Here is a 21393-nt window from a genome sequence, read left to right as displayed (position 1 = left end):
CAACAGATTTCAGTGTTGTAACAACAACAGACTTCAGTGTAACAGCAGACTTCGGTGCTGTAACAACAGACTTCAGTATTGTAAATGTGTTTTATAGGGATGCTGCAGTTCAGTACTGCTCAACCTTCCTACACAAATGGGTCACCTTTGATGGTCAAATGTGTGATGACGGTCGCACTGTTTTGTTGACACTGTAGTGTGGAATCTGCATAAAAGTGAATTTATAATTTCATGCGAGGGCCACAGTCATAGAATGGAAGGACCACATGCGGCCCGCGGGCCGCAGGTTTGGGACCCCTGATACAGGGGGCTGCCTCGTATCCAGTCATCGTAATCCCTCAAGGTAATAATGACTGCCCCTCGTCATTACCTTGACTGTGTTGAAAATAGGCAACATACCGTCCATATTAGGCCAAGTACTTACTAAGAAAAGAGAACAAAATTATATTATCTTAGACATTTAGAAAATATCAGTTACATTTGGTTATTAAAAAAATTTGCAATCTATAATGTACAGTAAGAAAATGAATGATTAAAAGTCATAGGAAGATTATATATATATATATATATATATATATATATATATATATATATATATATATATGTCGTGCCGAATATGTAAAACTGGTCAATTAGCAAGAACTCGTTTAAAATTAAGTCCTTTCTAAAATTTTCTCTTATACGTTTAAAGATATATTTTTTTCATTGATGTTGATGTAAAAATTTATAATTTTGCACCAAAAGAATCTTAGAAAACTTACCTAACCTTATTATAACAAGAACAATTTATTTTAGCCTAACCCAACTAAATATATTTTAGATTTGTTTACAATAATTTAATACTAAACAATCTTAGTGAAATATATTTTTTTCGTTCGGTTCAGAATGATTTTGGCGAAATTATTGCATACACAAATTTTCACTTGTCCTATATGGCAAGATGAGCGTTGCTATTTAAGCCAAGATCGCAAGTTCTGCCTATTCGGCACGACATATATATATATATTGGCAGTTTGGAGGGATATGTTGTGTATCTCTATACGTATATGCTTCTAAACTGTTGTATTCTGAGCACCTCTGCAAAAGCAGTGATAATGTGTGAGTGTGGTGAAAGTGTTGAATGATGATGAAAGTATTTTCTTTTTGGGGATTTTCTTTCTTTTTTTTGGGTCACCCTGCCTCGGTGGGAGACGGCCGACTTGTTGAAAAAAAAAAAAAAAAAAAAAATATATATATATATATATATATATATATATATATATATATATATATATATATATATATATATAAGGTATCATTAGGCAGTTCTGTTATCAATAATTCATATCAAGATTTTTCTAATCATTAACATCGTAATTTCCTCCCAAGAATCACGACCACATTATGAGACTGGTCGTCTGCTTCCTCACGTTCCTCACATCAAACTGCTCACAATGTGCTTCTCTTCCTTTTCAAAATCATTATATATTATCATCATTTCATAATTATTTTACTTTAATAATAATACTAAATTATCATATAATAATAATTATTATTACTATTTTTATGGTTATCATTACTCTTGTTGTTTTTATCATTATTATTGTTGCTATTATTATTATTATTATTATTATTATTATTATTGTTATTGTAGAGTGTATCAGTGGATCACTGGGTCAGGAAGGGGACGAACTCGCGATTTTAAAAATATGTTCGGAACCGTGATGGAGGGGAAGCAAAGGGAAGAGGGAAAGGAAAGATAGCGAAAAATTAATGGTGGATGGTTTGGTCTGTGACCAGGGGTAGTGGATGGTGTCGTCTGTGACCAGTGGTAGTGGATGGTGTGGTCTGTGACCAGGGGTAGTGGATGGTGTGGTCTGTGACCAGGGGTAGTGGATGGTGTGGTCTGTGACCAGGGGTAGTGGATGGTGTGGTCTGTGACCAGGGGTAGTGGATGGTGTGGTCTGTGACCAGTGGTAGTGGATGGTGTGGTCTGTGACCAGTGGTAGTGGATGGTGTGGCCTGACCAGGGGTAGTGGATGGTGTGGTCTGTGACCAGCGGTAGTGGATGGTGTGGTCTGCGACCAGTGGTAGTGGATGGTGTGGTCTGTGACCAGTGGTAGTGGATGGTGTGGTCTGTGACCAGGGGTAGTGGATGGTGTGGTCTGTGACCAGGGGTAGTGGATGGTGTGGTCTGTGACCAGTGGTAGTGGATGGTGTGGTCTGTGACCAGTGGTAGTGGATGGTGTGGTCTGTGACCAGGGGTAGTGGATGGTGTGGTCTGTGACCAGGGGTAGTGGATGGTGTGGTCTGTGACCAGGGGTAGTGGATGGTGTGGTCTGTGACCAGTGGTAGTGGATGGTGTGGTCTGTGACCAGTGGTAGTGGATGGTGTGGTCTGTGACCAGGGGTAGTGGATGGTGTGGTCTGTGACCAGTGGTAGTGGATGGTGTGGTCTGCGACCAGTGGTAGTGGATGGTGTGGTCTGTGACCAGTGGTAGTGGATGGTGTGGTCTGTGACCAGGGGTAGTGGATGGTGTGGTCTGTGACCAGGGGTAGTGGATGGTGTGGTCTGTGACCAGGGGTAGTGGATGGTGTGGATGGTGTGGTCTGTGACCAGGGGTAGTGGATGGTGTGGTCTGTGACCAGTGGTAGTGGATGGTGTGGTCTGTGACCAGGGGTAGTGGATGGTGTGGTCTGTGACCAGTGGTAGTGGATGGTGTGGTCTGTGACCAGGGGTAGTGGATGGTGTGGATGGTGTGGTCTGTGACCAGGGGTAGTGGATGGTGTGGATGGTGTGGTCTGTGACCAGGGGTAGTGGATGGTGTGGTCCGTGACCAGGGGTAGTGGATGGTGTGGTCTGTGACCAGTGGTAGTGGATGGTGTGGTCTGTGACCAGTGGTAGTGGATGGTGTGGTCTGTGACCAGTGGTAGTGGATGGTGTGGTCTGTGACCAGGGGTAGTGGATGGTGTGGTGTGTGAACAGTGGTAGTGGATGGTGTGGTCTGTGACCAGTGGTAGTGGATGGTGTGGTCTGTGACCAGTGGTAGTGGATGGTGTGGTCTGCGACCAGGGGTAGTGGATGGTGTGGTCTGTGACCAGGGGTAGTGGATGGTGTGGTCTGTGACCAGGGGTAGTGGATGGTGTGGTCTGTGACCAGGGGTAGTGGATGGTGTGGTCTGTGACAAGTGGTAGTGGATGGTGTGGTCTGACCAGTGGTAGTGGATGGTGTGGTCTATGACCAGTGGTAGTGGATGGTGTGGTCTGTGACCAGGGGTAGTGGATGGTGTGGATGGTGTGGTCTGTGACCAGTGGTAGTGGATGGTGTGGTCTGTGACCAGGGGTAGTGGATGGTGTGGTCTGTGACCAGGGGTAGTGGATGGTGTGGTCTGTGACCAGTGGTAGTGGATGGTGTGGTCTGCGACCAGTGGTAGTGGATGGTGTGGTCTGTGACCAGTGGTAGTGGATGGTGTGGTCTGTGACCAGGGGTAGTGGATGGTGTGGTCTGTGACCAGGGGTAGTGGATGGTGTGGTCTGTGACCAGGGGTAGTGGATGGTGTGGTCTGTGACCAGTGGTAGTGGATGGTGTGGTCTGTGACCAGGGGTAGTGGATGGTGTGGATGGTGTGGTCTGTGACCAGTGGTAGTGGATGGTGTGGTCTGTGACCAGGGGTAGTGGATGGTGTGGATGGTGTGGTCTGTGACCAGGGGTAGTGGATGGTGTGGATGGTGTGGTCTGTGACCAGGGGTAGTGGATGGTGTGGTCCGTGACCAGGGGTAGTGGATGGTGTGGTCTGTGACCAGTGGTAGTAGATGGTGTGGTCTGTGACCAGTGGTAGTGGATGGTGTGGTCTGTGACCAGTGGTAGTGGATGGTGTGGTCTGTGACCAGGGGTAGTGGATGGTGTGGTGTGTGAACAGTGGTAGTGGATGGTGTGGTCTGTGACCAGTGGTAGTGGATGGTGTGGTCTGTGACCAGTGGTAGTGGATGGTGTGGTCTGCGACCAGGGGTAGTGGATGGTGTGGTCTGTGACCAGGGGTAGTGGATGGTGTGGTCTGTGACCAGGGGTAGTGGATGGTGTGGTCTGTGACAAGTGGTAGTGGATGGTGTGGTCTGACCAGTGGTAGTGGATGGTGTGGTCTATGACCAGTGGTAGTGGATGGTGTGGTCTGTGACCAGGGGTAGTGGATGGTGTGGATGGTGTGGTCTGTGACCAGTGGTAGTGGATGGTGTGGTCTGTGACCAGGGGTAGTGGATGGTGTGGTCTGTGACCAGTGGTAGTGGATGGTGTGGTCTATGACCAGTGGTAGTGGATGGTGTGGTCTGTGACCAGGGGTAGTGGATGGTGTGGTCTGTGACCAGGGGTAGTGGATGGTGTGGTCTGTGACTAGGGGTAGTGGATGGTGTGGTCTGTGACCAGGGGTAGTGGATGGTGTGGTCTGTGACCAGGGGTAGTGGATGGTGTGGTCTGTGACCAGTAGTAGTGGATGGTGTGGTCTGTGACCAGTGGTAGTGGATGGTGTGGTCTGTGACCAGTGGTAGTGGATGGTGTGGTCTGTGACCAGTGGTAGTGGATGGTGTGGTCTGTGACCAGGGGTAGTGGATGGTGTGGCCTGTGACCAGGGGTAGTGGATGGTGTGGTCTGTGACCAGGGGTAGTGGATGGTGTGGTTTGTGAATAGGGGTAGTAGATGGTGTAGTCTGTGACCAGTGGTAGTGGATGGTGTGGTTTGTGAACAGGGGTAGTGGATGGTGTGGTCTGTGACCAGTGGTAGTGGATGGTGTGGTTTGTGAATAGGGGTAGTAGATGGTGTAGTCTGTGACCAGTGGTAGTGGATGGTGTGGTTTGGGAACAGGGGTAGTGGATGGCATGGTTTGTGAACAAGGGTAGTGGATGGTGTGGTCTGTGACCAGGGGTAGTAGATGATGTGGCCTAGTGTGGCCCTAGTGTGGCTGGGGAGGAGCTAGAGTGGAACAGTAATAATGACTGACAGTAACGTGTTGGAATGGACAGTGGGTTTCGGATTTTGAGATAAGATACGTATTAAGAATTTTAAACAAAGCGACCCTCCTTTTCCTTGATCAGACTAGCAAACTGTTGGAGAGAAATATCCCGCCTCTCTGTACTTTAGCGTTCCTATCCTTCTCTTATATCCATAGATAACACACGAGAGCCCTGAATCCAGATAGGAGCATAAAGTATATTCTCAACACATAATCTCGGTGTTTACTTACAAGTCTTCCGGTGTCTGTCCACATAGCAGTTATTCTTTCCCCTGACAAAGGCCAGAAGCTACTGTAGTTTAGGTTAGATCAACGTTAGTCCTTCAAAACATACTATTACTGGTGGCTAAAGCTCCCGCTTCACACACAGAGGGCCCGGGTTCGATTCCCGGCGGGTGGAAATTCCGACACGTTTCCTTACACCTATTGTCCTGTTCACCTAGCAGCAAATAGGTACCTGGGTGTTAGTCGACTGGTGTGGGTCGCATCCTGGGGGACAAGATTAAGGACCCCAATGGAAATAAGTTAGACAGTCCTCGATGACGCACTGACTTTCTTGGGTTATCCTGGGTGGCTAACCCTCCGGGGTTAAAAATCCGAACGAAATCTCTACATGGGTATAAACTATGGTTATAGATGCCGGCGAACTGGCTTAGAAAGACAGGTGAGCAAACACTGGGACATATTTATTTGAAAACGTTTCGGTCCTGAGACCTCGATCACTTCTAACACACATACACACACACACATACCGTTTTATAACCTCTGTGTGTTAGACGTGAGTAAGGTCCCATGACTGAAACGTTGCTATGTCCTAGTACTCACCTAGTTGTGGCTGCAGGGGTCGAGTCACAACTCCTGGCCTGCTTTGGTATACAAAACCGACAAGATGAAAAATAAGACACATGTACAACTCCTGGTCATTTGTCTTGCAGAAAAGATGGCGCCCACTTGTACTTCCGTAGGTAATTGTCTTCGCTGCTTCTTTAACTCAGATCCCAGATGAATTGTGTATGCACAGACCTACACATTTAATATTATTTAACACTGGTAAAACAATCCTGTCATAAGAACGACGCTGTACAATTTTATTTCGCCATAAATGACCAACTTTGGGCAGTCCTTTTCCGAAAGACACATTGACGGTTCCCTCTTTAAATATTTCGAGAGGAGATATAAAAAAATTAGTAATAATGGCAGAATTACCGACAGAATGTTAGATAAATGGACATAGATACAACTAATATGACATTTTATTGTGGCAACGTTTCGCTCTCCAGGAGCTTTGTCCAGCCGTCATGTCATGAATATTTTTAAAAACAATATATACCACGAATATTATATTGTTGTAAATTAGATGATATATGCAATAATACCTTATGTAAATTGTGAAAATTTTATTACCAAAATTTGGTAGTCAGATGAATGTTACATTAGTTGCAACTGTGAAAAAAATCTAGAGTGGATATCTGTTATATGATGACTCGCTTAGTGGAACTTCCAGTCATTCCACACAAACCTTCCACACTGTCTTGCCGGCCCATCCATTGTGGGGGAATGGAATGAATATCGCATCATGAGATATTATGGTAAGTCTACCATTGTAAACTAAGTACAGTTGCATCATAGTAGAGCCTTTACATTTTCTTTTCTCGTTTTTACTTGGGAAATGATGTTTTATGCATTATTCATCGATAAATATATTTTTAAAATAATAATAATAGTAATAATTAAAATAATTCATAATAATAATAATAATTAAATAATTAATAATACTAATACTAAGTAGGTACCTAGGTTTAAGTCACCTTACACTTGATGCCCTTGTTCTACCAGCAGTAAGTAGGTACCTTGGGTGTTAGTTGGCACTTGTGGGTCGCATCCTGAGGAACATGATTAACCTAAGTTGTCTGAAATGCTCTACATAACCAGAGACTTTCTATATAGTATGTCAGTGATGTCAGCTAAGTTTGAATAAGCTGTATCATGTACTGGAAGAAACAGATTATTATTGTTATATTAATGTTTATTATATTTATATTATTATTCTTGTTTATCATTATTATTATTGTTAATTATTAATAACCTCACCTCATCAGTAATACGTAGTTAATGTCTTCCATCTCTACTGTAAATTTCAGGCCATATTTTTCAGTATGGTTTGGCGTATTTTTATCCTTATTTCATGGCAGCAGTGGCCGAAGGAATTAGAGGGTGGGAAGAGAACCTTCTGTTTTGCTATCCTTCACACACACACACCATTGAATTGGAGAAGCCAGGTACAGATACTCAAAAATCAGGGACAAAGGAATTGCTATGGATCCCATCACACATTGGATTACTCCTTCATGATAAAGTTGATATGTTAGCCAAGAAGAGTACCCAGAAGGAGAATGTAGAATATAACTTTGGTATAACTGTGTCTAGCATTAGGAATAATATTAGGAGAGAAGTAAATAATGAAAATGATTGTTATAGGAATGTAATTAGAAGCCTGAGTAGATCTATAACCCACTATGATAACATGAACATAGATAAGTATGTTTATGGAGCAACTTGCAATGTGAACACTGACTGATGTTGTAGTGGCCAGGCTTAAGCTTGGTTATAAGTACTGACTGATGTTGTAGTGGCCAGACTTAAGCTTGGTTATAAGTACTGACTGATGTTGTAGTGGCCAGACTTAAGCTTGGTTATAAGTACTGACTGATGTTGTAGTGGCCAGGTTTAGGCTTGGTTACAAGTACTGACTGATGTTGTAGTGGCCAGGTTTAGGCTTGGTTATAAGTATTGACTGATGTTGTAGTGGCCAGGCTTAAGCTTGGTTATAAGTACTGACTGATGTTGTAGTGGCCAGGCTTAGGCTTGGTTACAAGTACTGACTGATGTTGTAGTGGCCAGGCTTAAGCTTGGTTATAAGTACTGACTGATGTTATAGTGGCCAGACTTAAGCTTGGTTATAAGTACTGACTGATGTTGTAGTGGCCAGGCTTAGGCTTGGTTACAAGTACTGACTGATGTTGTAGTGGCCAGGCTTAGGCTTGGTTACAAGTACTGACTGATGTTGTAGTGGCCAGGCTTAGGCTTGGTTACAAGTACTGACAGATGTTGTAGTGGCCAGGCTTAGGCTTGGTTATAAGTACTGACTGATGTTGTAGTGGCCAGGCTTAGGCTTGGTTACAAGTACTGACTGATGTTGCAGTGGCCAGGCTTAAGCTTGGTTACAAGTACTGACTGATGTTGTAGTGGCCAGGCTTAGGCTTGGTTACAAGTACTGACTGTTGTTGTAGTGGGCAGGCTTAGGCTTGGCTACAAGTACTGACTGATGTTGTAGTGGCCAGGCTTTGTAGACAGCCTGTACTGTCTGCACAGACAGCCCATGCTGTCTGCCACCTTAGTTCATATTTCGCGCCATGCTGGTGCTGCCACCTATAGGCCTTGCCACTTCAGTATGCCCAGACTTGCCTCACCCTCACTCTCACAGCGGCCTAGCAGGAAGACACAAGGCCTCCCAGCTCTCTCTCGTGGGATGGCCCTGCCCGGGCCATGGGCACAAACACACAAGCCTGTGTACCCACCACGACTTAACAATAAACGAAGAAGCCTCCGAAGACTTATCATTTACACCCCGCTTGCAGCACCTACCAAACAAACCCGTTATAAATGGTACCAGCTGTGGTCGCAGCAGTGTGTTTGCCCAAAGCGAGGAAGGAAGAGGTATGAAGTCATCTTCACTTCATCCCATGCAAGAAGCATCCGTCTCTCAACGAGTTATCCTGATGTCGTGTCTGCACGTTTCAGCATCCAGACACAGGTACAAGCAGGATCCAGCCGAAATTTACCGAATTTCTTCGAGAATTGTAAGTGGCGTCACAGTGACCCCACGCTACAGTGTCCCATGCTGTTTCTCAAGTCACGTGTTCAGCGTCACTAGTATATTGCTGTTGTTGTTCAGCTCAGCACAGCTGTTTCAGCAAGCCAGAGGTGAGTTTTGTGGTGATTTCTGCGTCCAGTGTGAGCTTCTCCACGTGTTTGTGGGTGGAGGAGGAGGAGGAATGGCCAGATGCTTCCCTGCCATACACTCACCCACGCTCCTCGCCACCACACTACCATACACTCACCACTGCCCACTCCCTCTGCTGTGTTTTCTGCTGTTTTTCGTGTGATTCATTGCCAGAGCTGTGTATCCGAGTGCCCGAGGCCACTCGAAGCTACGTGGATCAGCATGCCACATAGATCACGACACCACGTGGATCACAACGCCACGTGGGTGTGGGCGATGTCACGTGGATCTACCAGCCACGTGAGTTACCAGATGTCCCAGGCCTCATGCTGTGGTCTGCTGCCCGCATCACATCGACGTCACCCACGATGCTGCCCGACTTCATGATGTCACGAGGTCTGCTGACGTCACCTCATGATGTCTGCCTGACATCACCTTGAGATGTCTGCTGACGTCACAGTGCTGACGTCACCTTGCGACATCACGCCTGACATCACATGATGTAACATCGAGTGTTTCTAGTAATTATTTCAGTATTGTCGAGAAGATTGAGAGAAAATATATGTCGTGTGTTAATTAATTCCTCTCAGTCAGTGTTCTCACATTTTAGTATATGTCTTAGTGTCAGTTTTGTGCACAGAAAAGTATCATTTGCTTGTTAAGCCATGTTGTACCGTGGTGTGTTTAAAGTTTCCGTGTGTCCAGTGAGGTCTGAGCCAGACCTGAGTAGCACCACTGTGCTAAGTCACCCGTGTGACCAGTACGTTTGACAGCTGATGTCAAGACAGCCCCGAGTGACCGAGCCCTCTTGTACAGAAAGCTTTTATGCTCGTCGCTCGTGATGTTCTGCAGAATCGTACCTGCTACGATTCCCATCGAGATTTGTTTCACTTCACCTCCAGACCGTCAGAGTGCAGTTATATGTAGAGAAACAAGTCTGGGGACGCTTAGACTAATCTCTGCTATAACTCCAACTGCCGAATGATACTCGCCAAGCCGCAGTTAGCCCTGTCGGCAGGCGCTGTGTCAGCCTCGTGTCACAAGCTTCAGTGAGCAGCCTGCACAAAGAAGATGTCACTTTGACTGCTAGCTCTCTCACTGCAGTCTGGTGTATGATGTTACGACTCCCAGATGTTTCGCCCAGTCGTCTCTGCCACGACTCGCTCCACAACTCGCTCCACGCTCGCCGGCAGTGACAGCCCAGCGACAGTACCAGTCGAGAAGTGTCCTCCTGAGTCGCTTGCCAGAAGTCCTGCCCAGTTGCCGAGTTTTGTCGACGCCTCACTCGAGGGCACCAGCATGTTGTGCCCCAGGTTGAGTGAAAACCTGCAGCGACTCCTACGATGACTGCTTCACCGTTCCAGAGGAGACCGTACCCTGTTACGTCACAGCTCAGCCGCAGCGATGTCTCCCGTGTTGCAGTATCTGTCCAGACGCAGGAAGGCGTGCAGTGATGCACTTCGATGCTCACTGCCTATGACCACGATGTTTAGCACACCCCACATGTTTTTTCTTCCCTCCCTGTAGGAAGTTTTTTTTCCATGTCCATATGTATATATATGTTTTTATTTTGTGTTCTGTGCCCTGTTCCTACGAGAGAGAGACCGAGTTTCTTTTACCACCAGTATTGTCGCGTCGGGACGACGCGCGGTAGGTGGCCGAGCGTATGTAGACAGCCTGTACTGTCTGCACAGACAGCCCATGCTGTCTGCCAGCTTAGTTCATATTTCGTGCCATGCTGGTGCTGCCACCTATAGGCCTTGCCACTTCAGTATGCCCAGACTTGCCTCACCCTCACTCACACAGCGGCCTAGCAGCAAGACACAAGGCCTCCCAGCTCTCTCTCGTGGGATGGCCCTGCCCGGGCCATGGGCACAAACACACAAGCCTGTGTACCCACCACGACTTAACAATAAAGTAAGAAGCCTCCGAAGATTTATCATTTCAAGTACCCACTTTCAGCCCTACCAAACAAACCCGTTATAAATGTACATCCACGTACTTTAATATCCTCGCATATATACATTCATGTATTCCCATGTACATCTATGTACTCACATGAAAATTCATGTACTCACATGTACATCCATGTACTCGCATGCACATCCATACGCTCAACGCACTCCCCATGTACATCCATGTACTTCTCATGTACTTACTCTGACATCATCACTCTAGCCACCTTGTTTCTCGCTGACAGTGTTGCACCTGCCACTATCTTCGTGAAAACTGTCAGATGTAGCAGAGACTGTGTTTCTGCTTCCGTTTTCAACGCTAATTCATTTTCACTTGTTTACAAAAAAATATTTAATATATAATTTTGAAAAATCAGTAACTTTTACATAGAGAATCCATTGGGTACATTGAATAAGGAAGAGGCCCTGAGGTTCTTGAAGGAGGCCCAGAAGAGGTTTCGAGCCTACGCTAACCAGAAGGAGCCAAGCAGGACCTTCACTAGGTGCCGCCTCAAGGAGCAGCTTTGCCTAGCACTGGATCGGGGACGGAGTGCTCCTGACGACCAGCCTGGGGAAACAGATTTCCCAGCTGGGAACGTCGCAGTCAATCACCACCTTGAGGTGACCACCAACGAGGCGGAAACCCTGTACACTATGAACGTACTGGCGCAAGGGGAAATCTCACCTACCTCCACACAGGAACAAGGGAAAATCTCACCTACCTCCACACAGGAACAAATTGGAGACCTCATCCTCTGCCTCCACACAGGAGCAAGGGGAGACCTTACTGGAGGAAAGAGAGGAAATCCCGACTACCTCCTCACAGGCGCAAGAGACCTCACCCTCAAAGATGCCAGAAAGGGCTACCAGCAACCCGGAACCTTTATATTTCCAGGATCTACTGAGGTTTTGGGAAGAGAAACAGTGTAAGGACCAACTAGATGATGGCTGTGTAATAGTGACACCTGGAAGCGAAGAGATGGATGCAGCACTAGCTGTCACCAAGAGCTGTGCAGTGGACATCAAGTGTCTTAAAATTGGTTTTATTATTTTGGTGCATCCCGAACTGTGTTGTAAAGAGGACACTTGCGTACCTGGGCAGACACAGGTGACAACACCTCCAAGGTTGACCTTCCAGGAGCAGATAGATGCACCTCCACTATCGTGTTTACAGGAGGAGGAGGAGGAGGAGGAGGCCCCTTCCTTCATCCCGGTGGAGAATAGGAGGAAGGTCACTTCCTCCATCCCGGTGGAGAAGAGGAGGAAGGTCACTTCCTCCATCCCGGTGGAGAAGAGGAGGAAGGTCACTTCCTCCATCCCGGTGGAGAAGAGGAGGAAGGTCACTTCCTCCATCCCGGTGGAGAAGAGGAGGATGGTCACTTCCTCCATCCCGGTGGAGAAGAGGAGGAAGGTCACTTCCTCCATCCCGGTGGAGGAAGTGACCTTCGTCCTTCCCCTACCCCTCCCCCTTCCCTGTGGAGAAGAGTAAGAAGGCCACCTCCTTGTTCTCGCCATCCCTCTACCCTTCCTTCTACACTTAATCACTCGGTTGCCATATTTTTTGACCTTGAGAAGGCATATGACACAACTTGGAGGTATAATATTTTGGCCCAAGCCCACTCCTCAGGCCTCCGAGGCAATCTACCATCCTTCCTTAAGAACTTTTTAACTGACAGACATTTCCGTGTTCGAGTCAATAATGTGCTCTCCCCGGACTTCGTCCAAGCTGAAGGTGTCCCTCAGGGATGTGTTCTGAGCACAACACTTTTTCTCCTTGCTATAAATGATTTGGCCTCTGTTCTTCCACCCAATATTTGGTCATCACTCTATGTAGATGACTTCGCTATTGCATGTGCAGGCGCTGACTGTCATCTCATTACAGTTTCTCTCCAGCATGCAGTTGACCGTGTTTCCAATTGGGCCACCACGCATGGGTTTAAATTTTCCAGTACCAAAACTCACCAAATTACTTTCACTAGACGCTCTGTCATCTCCGATCATCCTTTGTACCTCTATGGCTCCCGTATCCCCGAACGTGATAGTCAGATTTCTAGGCCTTCTCTTTGACCGTAGGTTATCCTGGAAACCTCACATTACCTCTCTGAAGGCAACTTGTCACAGCAGGCTGAACCTTCTTAAAACCCTTGCTCATCTTTCCTGGGGAGCTGATCGTCGAACTCTGCTTCGCCTACATTCAGCCCTCGTTTATTGGAAACTCGATTATGGTGACCAGATCTATTCAGCAGCCTCTCCTGCTACTCTCTCTAGCCTTAACCCCATCCATCACCAAGGATTACGTTTATGCCTTGGTGCTTTTCGCTCTTCCCCTGTTGAGAGCCTCTATGCAGAAGCGAATGTTCCATCCTTGTCTGATCGCCGTGATGCCCATTGCCTTCGCTACTATGTACGCTCTCACGATCTCCACAATCCTTCCATTTATAGAATGGTCACCGATATTAGTAGACATTATTTGTTCGCCGTCCCTGTTTGCTCTGTCCCTTCTCTCTTCGCCTACATTCGCCCTTGTCTTCCCTTCAGTTACCTCCTTTATATGTTCATGTAGCATCTCACTTTTCCCTATCCCCCTGGGAAGTTCCTGCTGTTCGGGTCTGTTCTTTCTCACTCCCTTGCTCGAAAGCCCAACTGCCTGCGGTGGCTTCCCGCTCTCTTTTTCTTGATCACTTCCACTCTCATTCTCATGCCATCGCCGTGTACACAGATGGCTCTAAGTCTTCAGACGGCGTCGGATTCGCAGCAGTGTTTCCGGATAGCGTCGTACGAGGGCATTTACTATCTTCGGCTAGCATTTTTACTGCTGAATTGTATGCCATTCTCGCAGCACTTATTCGTATCGCATCTATGCCTGTGTCATCATCTGTGGTAGTCTCAGACTCCCTTAGTGCTCTACAGGCTATACGAAAATTTGATGCACCTCACCCCCTAGTTCTCCGTATCCAACTTTGGCTACGCCGTATCTCTACCAAGCATAAAGGTATTGTTTTTTGTTGGGTCCCTGGTCGTGTTGACGTACATGGCAATGAACAGGCGGACACTGCTGCACGGTCAGCAGTACATAACCTATCAATTTCATATAGAGGTGTTCCATTTCTGGGCTATTTTGCTGTAATAGCAACCCACCTTCACACCCGTTGGCAACAACGTTGGTCAACTCTGCTCGGTAACAAACTTCATTCCATTAAACCGGGCATAGGTTACTGGCCGTCTTCTTGTCATCAGTGCCGAGGTTGGGAGACTACTCTCTCCCGCCTTCGCATTGGCCACACTCGTCTTACTCATGGATATCTCACGGAGAGGCACCCTGTTCCTCTCTGTGAGCAGTGTCAAGTTCCAGTATCGATTAGCCACATTCTGTTAGACTGCCCTCTCTATCAACGAGCACGCAGAATTTACCTCCAACGTCGTCTCCGCTCTACTACTCTCTCTTTACCTTCCCTTCTTGCTGATGGACCCTCCTTTATTCCTGACTCTCTCATTGACTTCTTGACAACGACTGATTTACTCCACAAACTCTGATGATGATACCTTTCGCACTCCCATCATTGCTGCCCTCTACCCTTACACCATCCACTGTCCCGCTGTTCTCCGTAACCTGTTACTCATCCATCTCCCTTTTTCCACCTGATACCCTCGCTTCCTTCCTGCCCTGCAGCGCTGTATAGCCCTTGTGGCTTAGCGCTTCTTTTTGATTATAATAATAATTTCCTTATACACTCTGGATATTCCCTCCTTCCCCTCCACTTCCTTCTTCACTGTGAAGGACACTCCCTCCTCCCTGTCCTCCACCTACACAGTGGAGGACATTCCCTCCTCCTCCTCCTCCGTCACTGTGGAGATGTAGGACACTGCCCCCTCCCTGTCCTCCTCAACTGTGGAGGAGATGGAGGGAATGTGTTCCACACAGGAGCAAGGGAAGACCTCACCCTCCAGTTCCACACGGGAGCAAGGGGAGACCTTACTGGAGGAGATCAAGGAGATCTCGACTACCTCCTCACAGGTGCAAGAGACCTCACCCTCAAATATGACAGAAAGGGCTACCAGTAACCCGGATTTATATCCCCAGGATCTAGAGAAGCAATGTAAGGACCAGCTAGATGATGATGGCTGAGTAATAGTGACACTTGGAAGCAAAGAGATGGACGCAGCACCAGCCATCACCAAGAGCTGTGCGGTGGACATCAAGCGTCTTAAAAATAATTTTATTATGGCACATCCCCAACTGTCACCTCCAAGGTTGACCTTCCAGAAGCAGATAAAATCTCCACTGTCGTGTACAGAAAAGGAGGAGGAGGTCCCTTCCTCCTTCACTGTGGAGGAGAAGATGGAAGACACTGTCTCCCTCTCCCTGTCTTCCCGCTACCCTTCCTTCATCCCGCTGGTGAAGAGGAAGAAGGTCACTTCGTTCTCTCCCTACCACCGTTCCCCCTCCCTCTACCCTTCCTTCTACACTCTAGAGAAGAGTAAGATCACTCCCTCTTACACCTCCACTTCCTCCTACACTGTTGAGGAAATAGAGGACACTCCCTCCTCCACCTCCCTGTCCTCCTCCTACACCGTGGAGGACACTCCCTCCTCCCCCTCCCCATATCCTTCCTCCTTCACCGTGGAAGAGGACAGTGAGGACACTCCCTTCTTCCCCTACTCTTCCTCCTTCACAGTGGAAAACAAGATAAAGGAAGCTACTCCTTCCTCCTCATCAGAGTTAAAAGAGCCCGCCACGAGTGGGCGCTCAGTGTACCACTACTCTGAGTGGTCCGTCCATTACCAAGCACGCCACGTACAAGTAACCTGCCTTGCCAGGAATCACGTGATGGATCCCCCCTCCCCTAGCAGTGTAAGGGATCCCCCCTCCGCTATCAGTGTAAGGGAGCCACGACACTCTACCACCTCAACTCCCACTGATGAACACAGCTGGTTTCTCTCCTCGCCGACCCAGGAGACTGCAGGTCACCTGCACAGTGTGGGACTCTCAGTGAGCGGTCTCTAAGCTTGCTGTTGAATCCCCTATGAGCCATAGAGGTGAATGTTCAGGAATCCCCTGAACCACTGGACGGCATCATGGATCCCTTAAGCCACTAGGGGTCCCCTGAACCATTGAACAGCATCATTGTCCCCTGAACCAATGGGCAGGGCACCAGGGATTCTCTGAACCAAGTGGGAGGGATCAGGGATACTAGGTGACTTCAGGGATACTAGCTGACATAAGGGGCTCTGTTTACTGAAGGGATTTTGGCACGAGTCTCATATCTCAGAAGCTCTCTCTCACCTCTGGTGATACCGACAATGTCTCCCTCACCCCTGGTGATACCGACGATGTCTCCCTCACCCCTGGTGATACCGACAATGTCTCCCTCACCCCTGGTGATACCGACAATGTCTCCCTCACCCCTGGTGATACCGACAATGTCTCCCTCACCCCTGGTGATACCGACAATGTCTCCCTCACCTCTGGTGATACCGACAATGTCTCCCTCACCCCTGGTGATACCGACAATGTCTCCCTCACCCCTGGTGATACCGACAATGTCTCCCTCACCCCTGGTGATACCAACAATGTCTCCCTCACCCCTGGTGATACCGACAATGTCTCCCTCACCCCTGGTGATACCGACAATGTCTCCCTCACCCCTGGTGATACCGACAATGTCTCCCTCACCTCTGGTGATACCGACAATGTCTCCCTCACCCCTGGTGATACCGACAATGTCTCCCTCACCCCTGGTGATACCAACAATGTCTCCCTCACCCCTGGTGATACCGACAATGTCTCCCTCACCCCTGGTGATACCGACAATGTCTCCCTCACCCCTGGTGATACCGACAATGTCTCCCTCACCCCTGGTGATACCGACAATGTCTCCCTCACCCCTGGTAATACTATTTCATTGCTTTATATATTTTCCCTTTGCGTGCATGTGCCGTGCCATTTTCCCTGCATTACGAGAAAGATACATAAGCAGCACCTGGTACCTTTATTGCAGCGATGTTTCGCCCGAGCTGCAGGCGTTGAATTATTGTAGGTGAATTTCATTCCTGGAGACTTTAGATGAAGTGGAGAGGTTGTCTGAGGTAGTCAGTCCCTCAGCTTTGATGGAAGTAATCAGTCTCTCAGATTTGATAGAAGGTAATCAGTCCCTTAGCCTTGATGGAAAGTAATCAGTCCCTCAGCCTTGATGGAAGGTAATCAGTCCCTCAGCCTTGATGGAAGGTAATCAGTCCCTCAGCCTTGATGGAAGGTAATCAGTCCCTCAGCCTTGATGGAAGGTAATCAGTCCCTCAGCCTTGATGGAAGGTAATCACTCCCTCAGCCTTGATGGAAGGCAATCACTCCCTCAGCCTTGATGGAAAGTAATCAGTCCCTCAGCCTTGATGGAAGGTAATCACTCCCTCAGCCTTGATGGAAGGTAATCACTCCCTCAGCCTTGATGGAAGGTAATCACTCCCTCAGCCTTGATGGAGAGTAATCAGTCCCTCAGCCTTGATGGAAGGTAATCATTCCCTCAGCCTTGATGGAAGGTAATCACTCCCTCAGCCTTGATGGAAAGTAATCAGTCCCACAGCCTTGATGGAAGGTAATCACTCCCTCAGCCTTGATGGAGAGTAATCATTCCCTCAGCCTTGATGGAAGGTAATCAGTCCCTCAGCCTTGATGCAGCCTTGATGCAGCTTTTAAATCAACAAACTTCCCCAACACTAAATGTACACAGAACAAAATATGAAGTTCAATGATAACAAATTTCAATTAGTACTCCTCTATGGAAGACGTGAAGAAATGAAAGCTAGATCGGAGTATAAAACAAATTATAAACACACAATAGAGCGGAAAACTAATGTGAAAGACTTGGTAGTGATAATGTCAAAGAATCTCACTTACAAAGATCACAACAATATTATTATCACATCTGCTAGGAAAATGATAGAATGGATAATGAGAACCTTCAAAACAAGGGATGTCATGCCAGTGATGATACTCTTTAATTCACTTGTTCTCTCTAGGCTGGAATATTACTGTACACTAATGAAGCAGGTGAAGCTGCTGACCTGGAGAATATACAGAGAACTTTCACTGTACGTATAAGTACAGTCAGATACCTAAATTACTGGGACCCTTTGAGGTCCCTTGACCTGTACTCCTTGGAAAGCAGGCGAGCAAGATACATCATAATTTACACATGGAAAATCCTAGAGGGACTGGTCCAAAATCTGCACACAGAAATCACTCTGTATGAAAGCAAATGACTGAGCAGACGGTGCAACATATGTTTCCAATAAAAAGCAGGGGTGCCGCGAGTACACTATGAGATATCATAAGCGTCTGGGGTCCAAGACTGCTCAGCAGAGCATCGCATCATGCATAAGAGTGATCAACCAGTTGGGCTATGGTTCGTACGCTGGATTGCGTGCAACAGTCAGTAAAAGCCTGGCTGATTACGCCTTTATCCATAGCGAGGCCTGATCATGGAACAGACCGCGGGGGCGTTGACCCCCGGAGCACTCTCCAGGTAGATACACCCCCCCTTCCCATTATTTTTATTAACTTAAAACAAAATCCCCAGAATGTCTGAGGCATTGCCTAGAACACCTCAGTTTACATAATTTGTATTCTCTGTTTCCATTGTAGGAACTTATTATCGTGTAAAACATTTACACTTACACGTTTTAAATTTTCTATTAAGCTAGAACTTTGTTTACGTTTTAAAGTGATGTTTATATTATGAGGAAGTTCTCTTTGCACGGCAGGTAAGTAATAATAATAATAATAATAATAATAATAATAATAATAATAATAATAATAATAATAATAATAATAATAATAATAATAATAATAATAATAATAATAATATTAGCTTGAGTAGACTCGGCAGAAAATTACCCGAAAGGCGATTATCGTAACATTCTCACATAGGCGCTAAACCCTTATGAGTGATAGAGCAGAAGAGTCACCAGGAGAGCAACTGCTACTACCAACTCCAGCAACGTCCTATACTAGCTAGCTTCTTCAAGGCATAACTTCATCTTTTTATTTCTTTATACCCTTAACATCCATTTATATGATACACGAGGCAGCCACTAGAATGACAAGCCATAATAATATATCATGACTTTGTGTAGGAAGAGCCTGGCATTAGTTTTTTAAGAGAATATGGTTCCAGAGGTAGTCTCATAGTCCCAGAGTCAATATTATGGTTCCAGAGGTAGTCTCATAGTCCCAGAGTCAATATTATGGTTCCAGAGGTAGTCTCATAGTCCCAGAGTCAATATTATGGTTCCAGAGGTAGTCTTATAGTCCCAGAGTCAATATTATGGTTCCAGAGGTAGTCTCATAGTCCCAGAGTCAATATTATGGTTCCAGAGGTAGTCTCATAGTCCCAGAGTCAATATTATGGTTCCAGAGGTAGTCTCATAGTCCCAGAGTCAATATTATGGTTCCAGAGGTAGTCTCATAGTCCCAGAGTCAATATTATGGTTCCAGAGGTAGTCTTATAGTCCCAGAGTCAATATTATGGTTCCAGAGGTAGTCTCATAGTCCCAGAGTCAATATTATGGTTCCAGAGGTAGTCTCATAGTCCCAGAGTCAATATTATGGTTCCAGAGGTAGTCTCATAGTCCCAGAGTCAATATTATGGTTCCAGAGGTAGTCTCATAGTCCCAGAGTCAATATTATGGTTCCAGAGATAGTCTTATAGTCCCAGAGTCAATATTATGGTTCCAGAGGTAGTCTCATAGTCCCAGAGTCAATATTATGGTTCCAGAGGTAGTCTCATAGTCCCAGAGTCAATATTATGGTTCCAGAGGTAGTCTCATAGTCCCAGGGTCAATATTATGGTTCCAGAGGTAGTCTCATAGTCCCAGAGTCAATATTATGGTTCCAGAGGTAGTCTCATAGTCCCAGAGTCAATATTATGGTTCCAGAGGTAGTCTCATAGTCCCAGAGTCAATATTATGGTTCCAGAGGTAGTCTCATAGTCCCAGAGTCAATATTATGGTTCCAGAGGTAGTCTCATAGTCCCAGAGTCAATATTATGGTTCCAGAGGTAGTCTCATAGTCCCAGAGTCAATATTATGGTTCCAGAGGTAGTCTCATAGTCCCAGAGTCAATATTATGGTCACAGAGCCAGTCTCATGGTCCCAGAGTCAATATTATGGTTCCAGAGGTAGTCTCATAGTCCCAGAGTCAATATTATGGTTCCAGAGGTAGTCTCATAGTCCCAGAGTCAATATTATGGTCCCAGAGCCAGTCTCATGGTCCCAGAGTCAATATTATGGTTCCAGAGGTAGTGTCATAGTCCCAGAGTCAATATTATGGTTCCAGAGGTAGTCTCATAGTCCCAGAGTCAATATTATTGTCCCAGAGGTAGTCTCATAGTCCCAGAGTCAATATTATGGTTCCAGAGGTAGTCTCATAGTCCCAGAGTCAATATTATGGTTCCAGAGGTAGTCTCATAGTCCCAGAGTCAATATTATGGTTCCAGAGGTAGTCTCATAGTCCCAGAGTCAATATTATGGTTCCAGAGGTAGTCTCATAGTCCCAGTGTCACTATTAGGGTTCCTGAGGTAGTCTCATAGTCCCAGCGTCAATATTATGGTTCCAGAGGTAGTCTCATAGTCCCAGAGTCAATATTATGGTTCCAGAGGTAGTCTCATAGTCCCAGAGTCAATATTATGGTCACAGAGCCAGTCTCATGGTCCCAGAGTCAATATTATGGTTCCAGAGGTAGTCTCATAGTCCCAGAGTCAATATTATGGTTCCAGAGGTAGTCTCATAGTCCCAGAGTCAATATTATGGTCCCAGAGCCAGTCTCATGGTCCCAGAGTCAATATTATGGTTCCAGAGGTAGTGTCATAGTCCCAGAGTCAATATTATGGTTCCAGAGGTAGTCTCATAGTCCCAGAGTCAATATTATTGTCCCAGAGGTAGTCTCATAGTCCCAGAGTCAATATTATGGTTCCAGAGGTAGTCTCATAGTCCCAGAGTCAATATTATGGTTCCAGAGGTAGTCTCATAGTCCCAGAGTCAATATTATGGTCCCAGAGGTAGTCTCATAGTCCCAGAGTCAATATTATGGTTCCAGAGGTAGTCTCATAGTCCCATAGTCAATATTATGGTTCCAGAGGTAGTCTCATAGTCCCAGAGTCAATATTATGGTCCCAGAGGTAGTCTCATAGTCCCAGAGTCAATATTATGGTTCCAGAGGTATTCTCATAGTCCCAGAGTCAATATTATGGTTCCAGAGGTAGTCTCATAGTCCCAGAGTCAACATTATGGTCACAGAGCCAGTCTCATGGTCCCAGAGGTAGTCATATACTCCCAGAGTCATATAGTCCCAGAGTCATGGTTCCAGAGTCATTCTCATGGTCCCAGAGTCAATATTATGGTCCCAGAGCCAGTCTCATGGTCCCAGAGGTAGTCATATACTCCCAGAGTCATATAGTCCC

Source organism: Cherax quadricarinatus, unplaced genomic scaffold (genome assembly GCF_038502225.1).
Source record: "Cherax quadricarinatus isolate ZL_2023a unplaced genomic scaffold, ASM3850222v1 Contig314, whole genome shotgun sequence".
Taxonomy (NCBI): Eukaryota; Metazoa; Arthropoda; class Malacostraca; order Decapoda; family Parastacidae; genus Cherax; species Cherax quadricarinatus.
This window is presented reverse-complemented; position numbering follows the sequence as displayed.